Source organism: Giraffa tippelskirchi, chromosome 5 (genome assembly GCF_054371585.1).
Source record: "Giraffa tippelskirchi isolate mGirTip1 chromosome 5, T2T-mGirTip1v1.2.pri, whole genome shotgun sequence".
Classification (NCBI taxonomy): domain Eukaryota; kingdom Metazoa; phylum Chordata; class Mammalia; order Artiodactyla; family Giraffidae; genus Giraffa; species Giraffa tippelskirchi.
Window position 1 is genome coordinate 98,797,542 of NC_137279.1, and position 18,694 is coordinate 98,816,235.

The following is an 18,694-nucleotide window of genomic DNA, read 5'->3' on the forward strand; positions in this document are numbered from 1 at the left end:
ACTTTTTTTAAAAATCTTTTTTTTACTCTTTTAGTAATACTCTTTTACTTAAAAATATTCTGCAGGGCAATTCTCTGATGGTCCAGTAGTTAAGATACTGGACTCTCACTGCTGGGGCCCGAGTTTGATCCCTGGGCTGCAAACTAGGATCCTGGAAACCACGTGGTGTGGCCAAAAAAGAAGTTATGAAAAAAAATTCTGTGGCACCCCTATTGCTTGCTTATCAAGGTCTTCTACAACTCTTTCCTGGGTTATTTTCATTCTTCCCCAAGGTGTAGTCTACTTTCTAGCCACATTAAACTTCTTATTACCACATATTGTGGGTTGAATTGTGTCCCCTGAAAAACATGTCCCAGTTCACACTTGCAGTACCTGTGAGTGTGACCTTATTTGGAAATAGAATCTTTGTAGATGTAATCAAGTTAAGATGAGGTCATCCTCGATTAGGGTGGGCCCTAATCCAATATGACTGATAAATCTTATGAGAATAGGAGAAGAGACACAGACAGGGAAGACCTTCAAGAGACTCACACACAGGAGAATGTGATGATGGAGGAAGAGATTGGACTGATGTCCAATAAGCCAAGGATTTCAGGCAACCATGAGAAACTAGGAAGAGGCAAGGAAAATTCTCCTCTAAAGCCTTTAGAGAAAACATGGCACTGATAACACCTTGATTTTTTACATTTAGCTTTCAGAACTAAGGGAGAATAGATTTTTGTTATGTTAAGTCACTTAATTTGTGGTACCTTGTTACAGCACCCCTTGGAAAACAGTATACCATGTCTCTCTGGTTTTGGTCAAACTTACCCCTTTGCCTGGAACATCCCTCATCTCTACTCACTAAGATCCTGTCCATCATCAGGGAAGTTTCTTTTATGGATCCCCGGGGATACAGTCTTTCTCTGACCGTATCCTTGGGTTGCTTGTCTAGTGCTCCCTCACGATGTGGCTGATAGTCTCTTATTATCATTCTTCCTGCCCTCATCAAAGCCAAAACTCCTGGAAGGCAGGAATTATCTTTGCCTTTTCCACCTTTTGCAGCAGCGCCTTGCTTATAATGCCTGTTTAGATTTTTAGAATCCCCTTAGTTATCAGTTGCCTCATTACAGAAGTACAAGAAAGGAAAAATTTCAAGTATAGGTAAAAATGGCTAGAGTTTACTTTTCTTGAAATATTTTCCCTTAAACTCACAGTTTACTTGTTGTTCAGACATAAAGCATAAAGTTCTCTAGAAGCATTTTACCACATCAAAGAAGGAGAAAAATAGTATAAAACATTCCACACAGGAGAGCTACAATGAAATCTATAAATTACTATAATATGTAATCCATATATTGCCAATTCAGATTAAACTGCTTAGTACAAAGGACACCTTGATGCCCAAATTGATGCCAGCTGAAAATAATGAAAATATTCTGTAATAATTAATTTACTCTGTAGACACTATTTTAAAAGTCAGTATATTAAATGACTGTTGGTTGAAGCTAAGAAATTGACTCATGCTCTAGTTGAAAGGCCAGATGATACTGAAACCTGACAGGAGGAGATGAAGCAAGAGAATTTTTGAAGCTCACTTTCCTAAACTACAAGTGCTAAGCTAAAATAGGGCTTCCCAGGTGGTGCTAGTGGTAAAGAACCTGCCTGCCAACGTGGGTTTGATTCCTGGGTTACCCACTCCAGTGTTCTTGCTTGGAGAATCCCAAGGACAGAGGAGTGTGGCAGGCTACAGTCCATAGGGTCGAACAGTTGGACACGACTGAAGTGACTTAGCACAAGCTAAAATAATTTCTTACATTTCAAATCAAGGAATACACATTTTGGCCGATTTAGGCCTATTAGAAGTAAATAGCAGGTATAGTTTAGTAAAATATGATAGTTATTAGCAATGAGAGAAAGAGCACCTATAACTTTAAAAATGATAAACATGGTAGTAATATGAGAGGTAATTACTCAAATGCTGAAATTCTGAATTAACAAGATATTGAAAGTACTAAAAAAGTAATGAAATATTCCTGTGTTAGTTTCTTAGTGCTGCTACAACAAATTACCACAAACTTAGTCACTTTATAAAACGCAAATCACTTTTCTTATCGTTCTGGAGGTCAGAAACCTGAAGGGGGTCTTACGGGAATGAAACCAAGGTGTGGGCAGGGCTGTGTTCCTTCTGGAGGCCCTAGTGGGGAGTCCATTCCTTGTCTTTTTCAGCTTCTAGAAATGGCCCACTTTCCTCAGCACGTAGCCTCTGCATCTTCAAAGCCAACACTGAGACCTCCCCTGCCATCATGTATTTCTTCTGACTTTGCTGTCTCCCTCTTTCACTTATAAAGACCTTTGAGATTGCATTTGGCCAAGACAGATAATCTAGGATATGCTTCCCATCTCAAAATTGTTCATGTAATCACCACCAGAAAAATCCCTTTTGCCAAGTAAGGTAGCATGTTCACAGGTTCAGGGTTAGGGCATGGACTTCTGAGAAGAGGTGGGGCGATTATTCTGCCCACCACAGTTCCTTTAAATCAAAACCTAAGGAAATATTTTCCTTCACTGATGAGTTGAAAATACTATGCAATTAACAATGCTTTCCTTTAGCTTTTTGCTTTGCTCCAAATCATGTAACTTTCTACTTTACTGTTTTAAATATATATTCTATATCATTTGGTTGTCCTTGTCAGTTTTTGTTCCAATCCCAAAGAAAGGCAATGACAAAGAATACTCAAACTACTGCACAATTGCACTCATCTCACATGCTAGTAAAGTAATGCTCAAAATTCTCCAATCCAGGCTTCAGCAATACATGAACCGTGAACTTCCAGATGTTCAAGATAGTTTTAGAAAAGGCAGAGGAACCAGAGATCAAATTGCCAATATCCACTGGATCATCGAAAAAGCAAGAGAGTTCCAGAAAAACATCTATTTCTGCTTTATTGACTATGCCAAAGCCTTTGACTGTGTGGATCACAAGAAACTGTGGAAAATTCTGAAAGAGATGGGAATACCAGACCATCTGACCTGTCTCTTGAGAAATCTGTATGCAGGTCAGGAAGCAACAGTTAGAACTGGACATGGAACAACAGACTGGTTCCAAATAGGAAAAGGAGTATGTCAAGGCTGTATACTGTCACCCTGCTTATTTAACTTATATGCAGAGTACATCATGAGAAACGCTGGGCTGGAAGAAACACAAGCTGGAATCAAGATTGCCAGGAGAAATATCAATAACCTCAGGTATGCAGATGACGCCACCCTTATGGCAGAAAGTGAAGAAGAACTAAAGAGCCTCTTGATGAAAGTGAAAGAGGAGAGTGAAAAAGTTGGCTTAAAGCTCAACGTTCAGAAAACTAAGATCATGGCATCTGGTCCCATCACTCCATGGGAAATAGATGGGGAAACAGTGGAAACAGTGTCAGACTTTATTTTTTGGGGCTCCAAAATCACCGCTGATGGTGATTGCAGCCATGAAATTAAAAGACACTTACTCCTTGGAAGGAAGGTTATGGCCAACCTAGATAGCATATTTAAAAGCAGAGACATTACTTTGCCAACAAAAGTCCGTCTAGTCAAGGCTATGGTTTCTCCAGTGGTCATGTATGGATGTGAGAGTTGGACGGTGAAGAAAGCTGAGCGCCGCAGAATTGATGCTTTCGAACTGTGGTGTTGGAGAATACTCTTGAGAGTCCCTTGGACTGCAAGGAGATCCAATCAATCCATCCTAAAGGAGATCAATCCTGGTGTTCATTGGAAGGACTGATGTTGAAGCTAAAACTCCAATACTTTGGCCACCTCATGCAAAGAGTTGACTCATTGGAAAAGACCCTAATGCTGGGAAGGATTGGGGGCAGGAGGAGAAGGGGACGACAGAGAATGAGATGGTTGGATGGCATCACTGACTCGATGGACATGGGTTTGGGTAGACTCCGGGAGTTGGTGATGGACAGAGAGGCCTGGCATGCTGCAATTATGGGGTTGCAAAGAGTCGGACACGACTGAGCGACTGAACTGAACTGAACTGAACTAAAAGATCAAAGCGTAAAACCTCTTTGTCCCTGGCTTTATTATATGATTAGAAGGCTTTCTAATTGAATTTAATTAGGGAGGATAGAATGAAACCAATATAAAAAGTCAGCAAAGCAATAGCCTCTAAGAAGAGGTCAGAAGCGATCACAAATTGCTCTGAGCGACTAAAATAGATATCTGTTCCAACGTTCTGCTTTATGATAAGGGCCTGTCAGTTGTAGAGCTTTAATACTTTCAATTTCACTAATCAATAAATAAAATATTAGATCTGAATGTATTAATAAAAAGTAATATGCTTTTATAGTGAATTAAAATTTATTGACTCTTATTTCTTGTTTATTTCTTCAGTAAAACCAATTAAGCTAGAGAGAAATTTGATGAGAGGAGGAAGTTTCACTGCGTCAGCTAAACTACATTTTCATGTTTAAAATATCAAATCCTCAGTCATTTGTAGGTTTTAAAATTCATAGAATCAGGACTTACAAACATAAAGCGCTTAAATGAGGAAAAAGATCATTCATAGCAGACCTGAATAAACCCTCCTAATCTAATTTTCTGAAGTCTGGATTTGAAACTTCTTTTGGTATTTTATAAGAATTTTCATATTATGTTTACAATTAATACAAAGTATCCATTGCCTGATCCTCTACCTTTTGCTAAAACACAGTACAAACATTCATATTTCCTCCTACCCTTTCCTTATCGTATTTCCTACATTCAGCTAGAAGTGCAAGTTTTATTTTCTAAGCACTTTGAAAGGAAGTGAATAGATCTAAGAAGTGAAGCTGGAACATAAATGTATAAAGACTTTCCCACCAGCTAAGATTTTGGGGGTGAGGAGAGAAGCTGAAAAATCTTAATTCTTTTTTGTTTTTCATGCAGAAATGAAATTTTCTTTTATTTCACTCAAATGAATTAGTCTAGAGAGACTTTTTTTTTTTTTTTGCTTATAAGAGACTAGTATGAATGTTTTGGACAGCTTTTAGTAATTCTCAACCAGGGATGATTTTGCTCCCTAGAGACATTTAGCAAATATCTGGAGACATTTTTGTTTGTCACAATTGAGGTATGGGGGTACGTCAGCATCTAGTGCGTAGAGAAGCTGGGAATGCTGTTAAACATACAAGAGTGCACAGGACAGCCCCACAGCAAAGACTTATTGACCCCAAATGTCAAAAGTATGAAGTTGAAAAATCTTTGGTCAGGAGGATGTTATTTAATTTTTGACAGGCTTTCTTTGCTATGTCAGTTTTTAAAAGAATTTTTTTATAAACGTGTAAGCACTAGAGGGCAGTACCTGCCCAACAGTTGTGACTGATACTACTTTACTTTGGGGGGTCTTTTGAACTTAAAAAGGAGCTCGTAATTTACGTTACTTGAAGATAAATGACTTTAGGAGACCCTTAGAGAACTATTCAAGTAATTCTAGATCAAAAGGCAGTTTTAACAATTACTCTTTCTGAAATCAGTAAAAGCAGAGCAAGCGGGATTTCTCTTCTTTTTATAAATGATGCCTTGTGAACTTTTGCCAGAGAAAGGGGAAAAGTCACGCTAGGTTTTCACACACAGTAACACTAACGTCATTGCCACCTACACCTCTGTTTGCTCTGTCGAAGCAGGTGATGGAAAGTCGCTATTCCAAGAAATGTGGATCATTGTAAAGCTGTGGAAGCAGTGTCTGGAACCCGGGGACTAAGAGCAGACAGGCGAAGCTGATTGAACCCATTAGATGAGGCCGAGAATCTGACTCAGCCATCTCTGAAACAGATAAATAATAACCAGTTTGTGTGAAGGTATTTACATTAGCTAACTGTGCAACAATGCAATGCCATTTTCTGCTTTCTCCTAAGGGTCAGTCCAGTTTTAAAAAATGAAACAATATTTTCTCTTTCAGTGTGAGACATCCAGGCTGAAGCCTAAGTTTTTGGGTATTTTAATAAAAATCGAAACTCCTTCCCCCAAACAGGACAAGCTATTTGCTAAACTCACATTGAACCTACACATTCCTATATATTAAACATTCAAGGTATATTGTTGTTGTTCAGTTGCTCAGTTGTGCCCAACTCTTTGTGACCCCATGGACTGCAGCACAGCAGGCTTCCCTGTCTTTCACTATCTCCTAGAGTTTGCTCAAACTCATGTCCATTGAGTCAGTGATGCCATCCAATCATCTCATCCTCTTTCACCTGCTTCTCCTCCTGCCCTCAATCTTTCCCAGCAACAGGGTCTTTTCTAGTAAGTTGGCTCTTCGTTTCAGGTGGCCAAAGTATTGGAGCTTCAGTTTCAGCATCAGTCCTTCCAATGAATATTCAGGGTTGATTTCCTTTAGGATTGACTAACACTGACTAACATGCTTTCGGTTTGAAAGCATCAGTTCTTTGGCACTCAGCCTTCTTTATGGTCTAACTCTCACATTTGCACATGACTACTGGGAAAACCATAGCTTTGACTATACTGACCTTTGTTGGCAAAGTGATGTCTCTGCTTTTTAATACACTGTCTAGGTTTGTTATAGCTTTTCTTCCAAGAAGCAAGTGTCTTTTAATTTTATGGCTGCAGTCACCATCTGCAGTGATTTTGGAGCCCAAGAAAATACTCTATCATTGCTTCCATTTTTTCCCCATCTATTTGCTGTGAAGTGATGGGACCAGATGCCATCATCTTCGTTTTTTGAATGTTGAATTTTAAGCCAGCTTTTCCACTCTCATTTTTCACCTTCATCAAGAGGCTCTTTAGTTCCTCTTCACTTTGTGCCATTAGAGTGGTACCATCTGCCACACAATATAAAGAATGGACATTTATGAACCAGTTCAATTGAAACCTCCGTGCACCTTTCACCGATCGCCTCCTTCTCTTCCTGCCTCCTGTCCTGCCATCATGCCCAGGAGCCCAGGTAAATGACTTTGATGTTTAACATTCCCATCTATTTCTTCATAGTTTTATTATATATGTTAAATATGTGCAGTGATATATAACTTTTGCATATTTAAAAACTTATACCATAAATGGCATGTAAGGATACTCCAACTTGTTTTCCTTTCAATATTATGTGCGTGATTTATCCATGTTGATACAAATATCTCCAGTTATACCAATATTTATTTATCATCCTCCTATTATAGTTATTTAGCTTATTCCCAATTATTTGCTAATCCAAATAATGATGTTATGTGTATTCTCATACTTATCTGCTTTTATGCAGTGGGAGAGTTCTCTAAGGCAGGAGTCAGCAAGCTACGACCTGGCCCATAGGGATTTCCACCTGCACCTGTATGATTCAGAAGCTAAGAATGGCTTTTACCTTATTGAATGGCTTTTTAAAAAAATTTAAAAACACTGGTACTTTATGACACATGAAAATTCAAGTTTAGCTAAGAATGGCTTTTACCTTATTGAATGGCTTTTTAAAAAAATTTAAAAACACTGGTACTTTATGACACATGAAAATTCAAGTTTCTGTGTCCATAAATAAAATGTTATTGGAACAGCCATACTCATTTGTTTATACATTGTCTGTGGCTGTTTTCAGACCCAGTGAGTAGGTGCAACAGAGACTGGATGCCTATAAAGACTGATATATTTACTCTCTGACCCATCATGGAAAAAGTTTGCTACTTTCTGCTCTAGCATATATACATAAGGATGGAATTACTAGGTGGCACATATTCATTTTTTGCTGTCTTATCAATTAAATCTGTTTAAAAATGCCAAATTCCTATAATATGTTGCATCAGATTGTATATTTTCTCAAACTCTGAAACAAACATGAAAAAAATTATTTCAATCTTACGCTTTCATTTGGTTTAAGTAATGAGCTTAGACACATCTTTGTTGTAGCTTCTTTCCCCTTAGCTCTGGGTGGGTACTAATTGGTGTAGTGCTACAGAATACTAATTAGGTTTATCATTCTTTTGAGAGGGTGCTGGGAATGGGGAAAAGACTAGAAATTTTTTTTTTTTTAATTTTTGAGCTTTCTTTTAAGATCTCTTTCAAATATCCAAGAATATGTGATTGTAAAAAACCCCAAGTAGTTCAGATTGACTTTACTGGTCACTGGCTGTACTGCCCTCTACTAGAATGTAAACTCCATAAAGACAGCAATTATTGTCTATTTTGTTTATACTTGTAAAAATGCCTAGCACATAGTAGATGTTTAAGGGATATTTAGTTGGATGAATGGATATATAGAACATAATCCATCTGAATTATTCATTGAACTACTTTGGTATACATCATCTAATATTAAACAACAGTATATTTGGAATTATGCAGGATATTTCCTGTTTTCACCTAGGTATTTTATATAATAAAGGCATGGTTTGTGACTTTGCTCTCCTTGGTGAATAATAATGATAATGGAAATAGCTAACAGTAGTCTATAAGTGGCAGGCACAATTCTAAATGCATTACATGTATACACTCATTTAACCCATATAACAACTCTAGAAGGTAGGTACTATTATTATCATCATCTCCATTTTTACTAAAGAGGAAACTAAACACAGGGAGTTTAAGTAGCTGCCTAGGGTTATAAAGCCAGTAAGGGGCAGAGCAGAGATTTGAACTCAAAGTTTTTGGTTAAGCCACATGGCTTGTGGGTTCTAAGTTCCCTGACCAGTAATTGAACCTGTGGCCTCTGCAGTGAAAGCACAGAGTCCTAACCAGTGGACTGGGAGGGAATTCCTTGGAAGAATTTTATTGTTTAAACCTGGGAGGAAGGATCTTTGAAGTCCTGTAGTCCTTCGACTTAGCAGCAGCAGCAGTCCTTCATGGTAAGCTGTATAATAGGAATAAAACGAACCACTTTTTTTAATTTAAAATTTTTCAGTAGTCACATTTTAAAAGTTTTTTTAAAAATTGGTGAAATTAATTTTAAGAATATATTTTATTTAACTTAATTAACAAAATATTATCATTTAAATACATAATCAATATTTTACATTATTTTTTCATACCAGTCTTTAGGCTGTGATATGAGTTTTACATATTTGAATTTGCAGGAGGCTCATTCAAGTGCTCAATAGCCACAAGTAGCTAGTAGCTACTTTAACTGAACAGTATAGCTCTAAGTTATAGAAGAGGAAATCTAAACCTTGAAAGCACATAAGTTGTCCAAAGTCATGGAATTAGTTGGGTGACTCAAAAGTACAGGTAAAAATTTTAAGATTTTGGAGATGGTGGGAGTGATGGCAGGGATGATGGCAAGTGAGAGTTTCTGAAACTTTGAGAGATGGACTGGGAGCAGGGCAGACCCTTAGAAATTCACGGGTAATATGAGGTCCTCTAGAGCCACTAAGCAGGTTTCAAATGGATTGATTTTAATGGCCAAGATGTTATGTGTTCACATTCTGAACTGAGGTTCATTTAGTATCATTTGTCTGCCTAATATGGTGAGATTAGTAGTAATATACTGTTTGTAGTAACTACACATCAGTTACAGTAACTGATCTCAATTATATTTGATTATTTCGCTAGTTGCACTCTAGATACTAGCTCTTTACCAGTTAGGGAAACAATAGTCATCATCAGGAAGTTCTGGTTATATGCAGAAGAGCTGGGGAGTGGGGAGTATATTCAATACATAGAAACCATGTGATCTTGACTCCCATTAAGCTTGAAATCTAGTGGGAAAGTAATATTAGTATAGAGATTTAGAATTAACTTTAAACTATAGTCCTAAAGTGTTAAACTCCCAAAGTACTATTTTCATGTTCATTCATTCCAGAAATGCAGAAGGAGAGAGAGTTCATCATGGATTCTGAGTTAAAATGAAATATCTAGTTCTTTCAAAGACAACTTCATATTCATCCTAGCAGTCATACTGGCATTATTTGCACATGTTAGAAACATTAAGTTTTAAAGTTAAGCTTAATCTGTTTTGTTCCATTAGGAAAAGGACCCTTTTAAAATTTGGAAAATATGAAAAAAAGAAGAAAACATTAATCCGTAATTCTAAAGACAACTATTTTTATGCATTTCCTTCCAGGCTTTTAAAAACATTAAAAAATACTTGTGATTATGAAGTAGAATTGTTTATTTGTTTTTCCTTAAAATTATAAGCATTAAAAAATGCCCATATATATAATTTAAAATACCTACTTGACAATAGTGAGATGTGTCATCATTTGTTCAGTCAGCCAGGCCCCATGGTTAGACATTCATTCAAATTTTCCACATCTAATGCTTCAGTGACCATCTTTGTGAAAGTGAAAGTAGCTTAGTCGTGTCCGACTCTACGACCCCACGGACTGTACAGTCCATGGAGTTCTCTAGGCCAGAATACTGGAGTGGGTAGCCTTTCCCTTCTCCAGGGGATCTTCCCAACCCAGGGATCGAACCTAAGTTTCCAGCATTATGGGCGGATTCTTTACCAGTTGAGCCACAAGGGAAGCCCTACCATCTTTGTAAACAAACTTTTTTTCATATTTAGGATTTTTTTCCTTGAGTCCAACTCCTGGAAGTGGAGCTGCCAAGCTAAATAGTATACCATTTTTAAAGTTCCTGATATATTTTGACACATTGCTTACCAGAAGAGTTGTCCCCATCAATGTGAGATCCATTTCACAGCAGTCAACAGCAAAAAATAGTCTCATTTGTTTTTAATTTGCTAAGTTGGGAGACAAAAAATGTTATATTATTGTTTTAATATCAATTCTTTGATGATTACTATTAAGTTTGAACAGTTCCTCATATTTATGGTTATTTCTTATTTATTTATATTATTATTTACTTTGTAATTTTCTCAGGTTTTATCAGTTTGTTTGAGTTCTTGATATGTTAAGACATTAATGTTAGTTTTTTTTTCTTAATGAATAGTGTTGATATTCTTTTAAAATTATACTCCTTTAAACACCAGTTTTCAACATGTAGGGTTTCTCGGTTTTAAAAAATATTATTTGGGGAAAACATTTAATTTCCGTTTTGTTTTTTTTTGGGGTACTCTTTCGAACTAGTTTCTTATGCTGCCAATGGATGTGGGCTCAAGTGGTATAAACTCTTTATACTAAGCAATTACTTTAAGAAAAATAAAATTACAATGATCCATTTTCTGTAAAATGTATGTAAGGTGTACCAAAGTGTGGTAAAAAAATGTCTTTTGAAAAAAATGTTTTGGGGAATATTTACTACTTTGAATTATCTGCACTATTTTCCCATAGTAATGTCAATAGATTGTATGTGAAAAGATTTTTTTTAGTTTATTGTATTTTTTTGAAAGTTTATCTTTTGAGATAAAATTTACATGTGAAAAGATTTTTACCTTCAAATTTTGGAAAGCTATGTTGTTTGATTTAGAAAGGATGGATGGGCTGTGTACCTTTTCTTTTGTATCCTCAAACCTGAAGCCTTATTGTTAATTCCCAGCACTGACGACCTTTTTTTTTTAAAATTAGTGCTGGTTTTTATGGGCTGCAAACTTTTCCCAATAGCTGAAGCAGAGACTTCTGGGCACTTTTTCATTTCTTCTTTCTTCACAGTTTTAAAAGAGCCCCTTGCCTCCTCTGTTTGTCATTACGTGTACTGAAGTACAGAATAGAAAATGCAAAACAAGACAGCTGTACAGGAGGTTTTTCTTTTTAAAGAAGTTGATAGACAAATGGCACAGGGTTCACTGTTCTCGCCAGCTGAGAGTTTAGCTTCCAGAAAGCGCTACTTTAAGGGAACAAGTGAAGTAGTGTGCAAAGCCTGAAAGGCTTCATTGACACAACAGCCGGGAGGCTCTTGTAGTACATTGTCTGGTATGCAATGCCCTTCGGAAACCAGCTCTCGAGATCTCCACACCCCCAACACCCCCCAAAGCTTAAAAAGTAGGCTTTTTTTTTTTGCCACTATACTTGGTTTTCTAACTGAAATTCCTGAAAAGGAGTTTGTTTGTGTTTATCTTTTGCCTTTGAGTGTCAGTCAATGATTCACATAATCTCTTGGCTTGCTTAGTGGGAACACTGGGGGTCTGGGCAGTAGGGCCAAATGGTTGTCCCTAACAAATTAGTGATCCAGCATTAGCGTTTGCTCTCTGAACTAGAAGCTAAGAGCTGGAGCAAAAAGGAGTCCTTGGGTGGGGGAAATAAAACAACTTTGAGGCTGATGATTCTGTTTTCTCGATGGTTGATCCAGAGAGATTTAAGTTTATCCTAAGGAACAACTTTCCAGTAGAAAAAGGTATTCAAAGTCATTAGATATGTATCAGTGAAGTTGTAGACTCACTTGTAGGCTTTGAGAGAGTGCTTTGGGGAAGACATAACCATCTGTGGCATGCTAGTTTGCTGTAGAAGGGCTGGGGCCTGTCAATCTCTTTATCAATGGTTTTCATTCAAGTATTAATAGAGCTCCTATTATGTGTCTAGCCTTGAGAAAGGTTGTGGCCTGTGCTCCTGAACTTCGAGGAGCTCAGTGCCATTGACCCCATCGACTCTGGAAGATCAGCGATTCACCCTTATTTTACAGGGAGCACTGAGGCCCAGTGACTTGCTAGAGATTATGCAAAGTTAGTGGCAGATTTTTGACTGGAAGCTACATCTTTTTACTCCCAGTCTGGTATTTCCATTCGACTGTTTTTGAAAGTGCCCCCTGTTGTTAGAGAACAATTCAAGACAAGATATAATTAAGTGTAAATTGAATAATCAGTTGCCATTGCACATGGGGAAAGTTCATTGTTACCTGGTTTATCTGGAAGGTTTTGAGAAATGGGTATGATGTGAACATCACAAAAGAACCAGAAAAATCTGGCCTCTGCTTCTGTATTGTTGGGGGACATACATAAAGAAATTTATATTCTTCAGTGCAAGTACAAGCCTTTAAATGTGTTGTCTGTTGGAGCATGTACATATAGGGAGTTCCCTTGGTGAACATCAAAATGAAAACTGGGTGAAGGTTGGGTGGTTGATGGTGGGGAGTGAAGTGGAGTCCAAGTGATTCACAGATTTCTGAGTAAGCCTGGCCATCAAACATTGGAGGATGAACCTAGATTGCTAGAACTTTGAGTCTATGACAGGAGTGGCCCTTGTGGAGGTCTTGATGTTAAGAACTAGAATTACTCCCCAGGAACTTCTGCTCAGTTGCTAGGAATTAGTTATTGACCTTAATATTTGATCTCTTCTCATTCTATGCCTATGCCTTTAGGTTTTCTTTCCCATTTAAGAGCATTGCTAAAAGCAAAAGTAACAACCCTAACCATCTGCTACTTAAACCAGAGGGGATTTATTCCTTTTAATTGAAAGGATACTTGTTCCAACAGGAAAAGGGTATTCTTTAGACACGAAAGCCTGTGGCAGCACATATATTTTGGTCACTGCTCTGCAGTCACCTCGTTTGTGTGTGTTTGTGTGTGGGTGGCGTTCCCCAAAGAGCAAATAACAGATATGAGAGCTTGAGGCCAGAGAGAGCACTGCTGGTTCAGGGAACAGAAAGTTTAGTGCATGGGCAATATGGCTGGAGTATGGGGTGAGCGGGGCAGGGTGGGGGTAGGGGTGGGGCGGCGCTTGGCCCTGAGGCATCTAGTAAAGGGAGTGGGGAGTGGGAGGCTGCAGAATCCAGAGCTAGAGGGCCTTGTGAACCGTGTTAAAGAAAGCAGACTTTAACTCAAGGGCAATGGGGATATTCCTATCAGATTTAAATTTTAGATCGCTCTGATTGCTGTGTTGGGTTGGATTAAGGAAGAGGGAGAATGAGAAACAGTAGAATCAGTGAAACTAATAAGAAGAATGTTGCATTAGTTGAAGAGAAGAGCTAATGGCCTGAACCTGCAGGGGCAGAACTGTGAATAACAATTTTGGCATTCAAGGCAAACAGCTAAAAATTGACCTTCAAACAATTCTGTAATTCAAGATATGGCTTGTAAGTGGGTGTGACTGTGATGTTCCTTCCAATAGCTTTCAATTTAACTAAATAGTCTGAATAACCAGGTGTTGCTATTCCTTTAAAATACTTGTTTTTTAAAAAGCAAACAAACCCAAATTTCCCTCTCTACATTTTTGTCTCCACAGGCAAAGCACCATCAATTCCTAGTAGTTAGTCTCAGGCAGAGGCAGAGGGAGGGAGGGAGGTGATCAGACCAAGGAGATAGTTGAAAAGTAGGATGGACAAGGAGAGCTTTTGAGGGAAAAAGAGTTTGAAGTTTTCTTTTTTTTAATTGAAAGAGTAACACGTGCTACAGCAAAATTCAAACAGTACTAAAGATGTACAATGAAAAGTATGTCTCCTTAAACAGAGTCAAGTACTGTTACTAGTGCAGAGGTTTTTAGTACCACTGTAAACTTAAATTTTTAGTATTTTTATTTAACAGTTTTCCTTTTTATGAAAACATTTAATAATTTTCTTTTTATAAAAGTAGGAACATACAATACATCTTGCTCTTCCCTTTACTAATTCACTTACATTATATTGTGGCAATTTTGCCACAACCGCTTCATTCTTTTTTTAATTTTAATTTTAATTTTTTTAATAAATTTATTTATCATTCTTTTTAATGATTGTCCATTGAATGAAATGTGTTATCATAATTTTTTGAAATTGATCTCCAAAATGATGGACACTGGGGCTGTTTCCAATTTTGGGTATTTGATTTAGATTTGTACATAAGAGAAGAGGCATGAATTAATAAAGAAGGAATTTTAGGTTGTGAAAAAAAGTTTCTATATAAACCGGACCCCCTGGCATTTTTGTGACTGCAGAACTACTCTTGCCTTGCCTAAGCCTTAGGGTGAGTATAGTTATGAGGGTGGAGGTGGGATAGTAGTGAATGTTTATATGCACCTTTGAGTCTCTGAGACCTAAGAACTTGGCGTTTCTAACAGGGATGGATTGAAGCTGGCACAGTCACTTCTTCACCAAGTAAAGATCTTTCAGGGGAGGAAGCTGCCACAGCTGTGAACACTGACCATGCTCCCCTCCAGTAGAAATGCCGTCATATCCATCCATGGCTGTCAGTCATGGTATTGTACCCTCAACCTACCTGCTGTCACAGTTGTTTATCTGGGCTCCCTAGCCATAGTGAGAAACAGGAAGTATTTGTAAAAGACAGAAAGTAGGTTTGATAGCTTGGGAGGAATGAGAAACGGGCCATTTTGTAAGGCTGCCTCCCACGAGTTCCTCCCTTTGGTTTAAGCACTTTGTCCTCTCCCGTTGATGTTGGAAGAGTTAGTTTCAGATGCAACCATTTACCAGTTGCATGATCTTGGGAAAGTCTCAATATCTTCAAACTTCAATACCCCCCATCAGCAAAATGGGTATAATAATTCCTGGTTGGCACAGTGTTGGTAAGATTGAATAAACCAATAGATGTGAAAGGGCCTATGTTTCATTTTACTTTTTTCCAAGGCCTGGCCAGAACGGAGTTTCTGAAGTAATATGTAATCCAACCCAAGACAGTGAAGCATATTCTAGTCTTTCCTGGGATGTGCCTGCCAATGTAAGCCTCCTATACCCTCAGCTTTTGTGATTTAATGAATCTTTTCCTGAAAGGTCATAACCTTTAGGAAAGTATAACCAGATTTGTATAGCACTTTATGGCTGGCAAAGAGACCTAGGTAACAATGATCTAATTTGAGGCTCCCAGCAAACCATCTAGGATAAATAGGGCATACTTTATTCCCATGCAACAGATGGTATAACTGAGATTCAGAGAGATTGGTATAAAGAAACTGAGACTCAGAAAAGACACAGGAAATAAAGAGTAGGGAGCAGCAACAGGTCCCTCTAGACTACTGCATTACTGCTCTCAATCTGCTTAGGCTTGGATTCTTTTTTTTTTAAATCAAACATTTATTTGGCTGCACTGGGTCTTAGTTGTAGCATGTAGGCTCTAGTTCCCTGACCAAGGGTTGAACCCAGTCCCCCTGGATTGGGAGAACAAAGTCTTAGCCACTGGACCACCAGAGAAGTGCCTAGCTTGGAATTCTTGAGTCTTTCTCCCCAGTCATGTTTTACATCCTAGTAAAATACGTGTCACTTTAAAAAAAATTTCTCATTGAAAAAGAGTAGTATTAGTAAGATACTTTACAGTTTGCAAAATGCCTTAAAATCCACGGATGCTTTTGATTCTTACACTAACCCCATGAAGCAGGTAGAGCAAATGTGAGTAATTCCATTTTGCAGATGAGGAAATAGATTTAGAAATTGAGACCTGCCCAAAGTCAAACTATCAATAAAGAGAAGAGTCAGGATGGGAATCTGGCCTTCTGGCCAGCAACTTCAATGCCTTCTTATACTTTCATTATTGTTATTATGCTTTTTATTGGGCTATGTAATTCTTTTATTTTAAAATTCAAACTAGATAACCTTGTGCACACATTCATTAAAAAATATTTATTGAGTACCTTTGTAAACTGCTCACCATCTAGTTGGAAGAAAGGTAAATAAACAGATGGTTACGATCAAAGACAAAATATATTTGTCAGTTTGGAAACTTTAGTAAATGGTTTTTAATGACAGCGTGATGACAACTTTTCCTCAAAAATTGATGATCACTACTGACTTTTGTGAAGAGTGGGATAAAGAAGCCATACATACACATGCCCATGTGTGTGACTGCTCCCCCTCCCCAACCTCAGTGAAAGTCATCTCAGTTTTACATTCTAATAAGTAATTTGCTTGGCATGTTACTCTGTAGGAAATTACAGGCTGCTGTTTGTAGTATATTATCAGAAAATATCAACTAGATTACAGTATTATGTTACTTTGATGTCACTGCCCAGTGTTGTTTTAGTCTTTTTCTTACTAACGGATACATTTGCTAGATCTTATTTCAACAATATCATGTAAAAAAAAGAGAATTTGTAATAATTTCCTCTGTAAACAGCGTATTTCTTGTTTGATAATAAAGACTTTGCTTAATTCTGTCCTCTTGATTTCTTGGGGGCATAATTGGTTGTTGGTCTGCTCATCCTTTTCACTCTCCAGGGCAACATGTGACCTAAAGCAAACTCTAAAAGAGGAAGGATAGGTCAGACTCAGAGATTCAAGGTTAAACAGAACAGTATGTTCAGAGCACTAGACTCAGAACTTTTTTTAAAAAAGGAAGAGTAAAACTCCCCTGTATAATGAAGAATTATCTTTACCCAAAGAGATGTCTGGCCTTTGCCCTCAGCTACTGGGAGGTAATAGCTAGGCCCCTCAGATGTCCTACCTGATAGGAGTGTCTTTGTCTGCCTGGGGGTTTGGCTACTGGCCAGTCTAACAATGTGATCTATGATGGGGGCTTTGAAACATGCCATCCATATCAGTTGTGGCTTCCAGAGGAACAGTAGACTACAGGTCAGAGATGTGGGCAGTGTGTGACTGAGGCTCAGGAAAAACTCTGGACACCAGAGACTTGGGTAAGCATCTCTGCTTGGCAACACTCTTGAGAATTGGCACACATTGTATCCGGGAGGAGGTAATGTCATCCAGGACTCCACGGGAGGTGACCAGAAACTTCCTGTTTGGACCTCTGTGACATTTCACCCCATCTGTCTCTTCTTTCAGCTGCTTCAGATTTGTATCCTTTTGTAATGATAATACTTTAATGGTACATACAGAGCTTTCCTGAGTCCTGTGAGTAGTTCTAGCAAACTCTCAAACTTGAAGGAGTAGCAGGACCCCTGCTTTTGAGACTAGTGTCTGAAGTGAGGGCAGCTTTGTGGAGGACTGTGCCCATAACCTGTGATGTCTGGTGGCCTGACACTGGTAGTTGGTGTCGGACATCATTGCATTTCCCAAAACCCGATTTTAGATTTAGATTTTGGCACTTTCCAAGTTGGTTGCTTCTCTCAGCTTCAAATTTTTCAAAAATTTATTTTTTAACTTTATTATGTTTTTAAATTTTTGGCTGTGCCCATGGCATGTGGGACTTTAGTTCCCCAGCCAGGGATTGAGCCCATGCCCCCTGCATTGGAAGGCTGAGCCTTAACCCCTGGACCACTGAGGAAGTCCCTCAGCTTCAATTTTTTTTTTATCCTTCATTTGGGGGTCATTTCTGCCCTACTTTCCTCACAGGGTTAATTCTCAAGATCAAAATAAATGAACAATGTATGTAAAAGCTATAAATAGCAAACAAGAATATACTATTTAAAAACTGTAATGAGCCGTCAAAATATATTAATATTATTACAATGAAACTAAATGGTGGGGATGAATTTGGCAGAGGTGTGGGTGGGTTAGGTACCATTTTATTCAGTCATTCATTACAGGAACAATGCGTTCAGAGTGTTAGGGAGATAACAGTGAACAAGTCAAGATCCTGTCCCTATGGGGGTTATGTTCTACTCAGGGAGAGAGATAATAACACAGTAAACAAGGCCAATAATGAGACTGAGACTGTGCTAATTGTTGCTCTATTTGAGGGATATGATGGGGGCAGTTCCATTGGAAGGGGTGCTTCTTCAGATGGAGTGGCCAGTAAACAGTTCTCAGGAGAGCTGCCGTTTGAAAAAAAGATTCTAAGGAAGAGAACTAGAGTGCTTTTTAGGCTGAAGGAATGGGAAGGGCAAGGTCTTGAGGCAGGAAATACGCTGGTGCATTTGAAAAACAAAAAGGAGATCTGTGTGGCTGCTTCTGGATAACAAAGGCTGGGAGGTGTGCCTGGTCAGATGAAGGGGAAGAAGTCTGGATTTTTATTTTGTGATTGACATGAAACTTGGGTGGTTTTAAGTGGGCAAGTAACATGAATTGCTTTAAGAATCCAGCTGCTGAGTGGGGAAGAGGA

The 18,694-nt window shown here is 38.2% G+C and overlaps 1 long non-coding RNA gene across 1 annotated transcript in view; it reads left to right on the forward strand.

Annotated features, from left to right (window-relative positions):
• Positions 1–16,842, forward strand: part of LOC145505514 (uncharacterized) — a 28,467-nt gene extending 11,625 nt beyond the window's left edge. Inside the window, exon 3 of the long non-coding RNA XR_014053094.1 lies at positions 14,808–16,842. This is a non-coding gene — a long non-coding RNA (uncharacterized LOC145505514). The remainder of the gene's footprint in view (positions 1–14,807) is intronic.
• Positions 16,843–18,694: the final 1,852 nt, after the last annotated feature.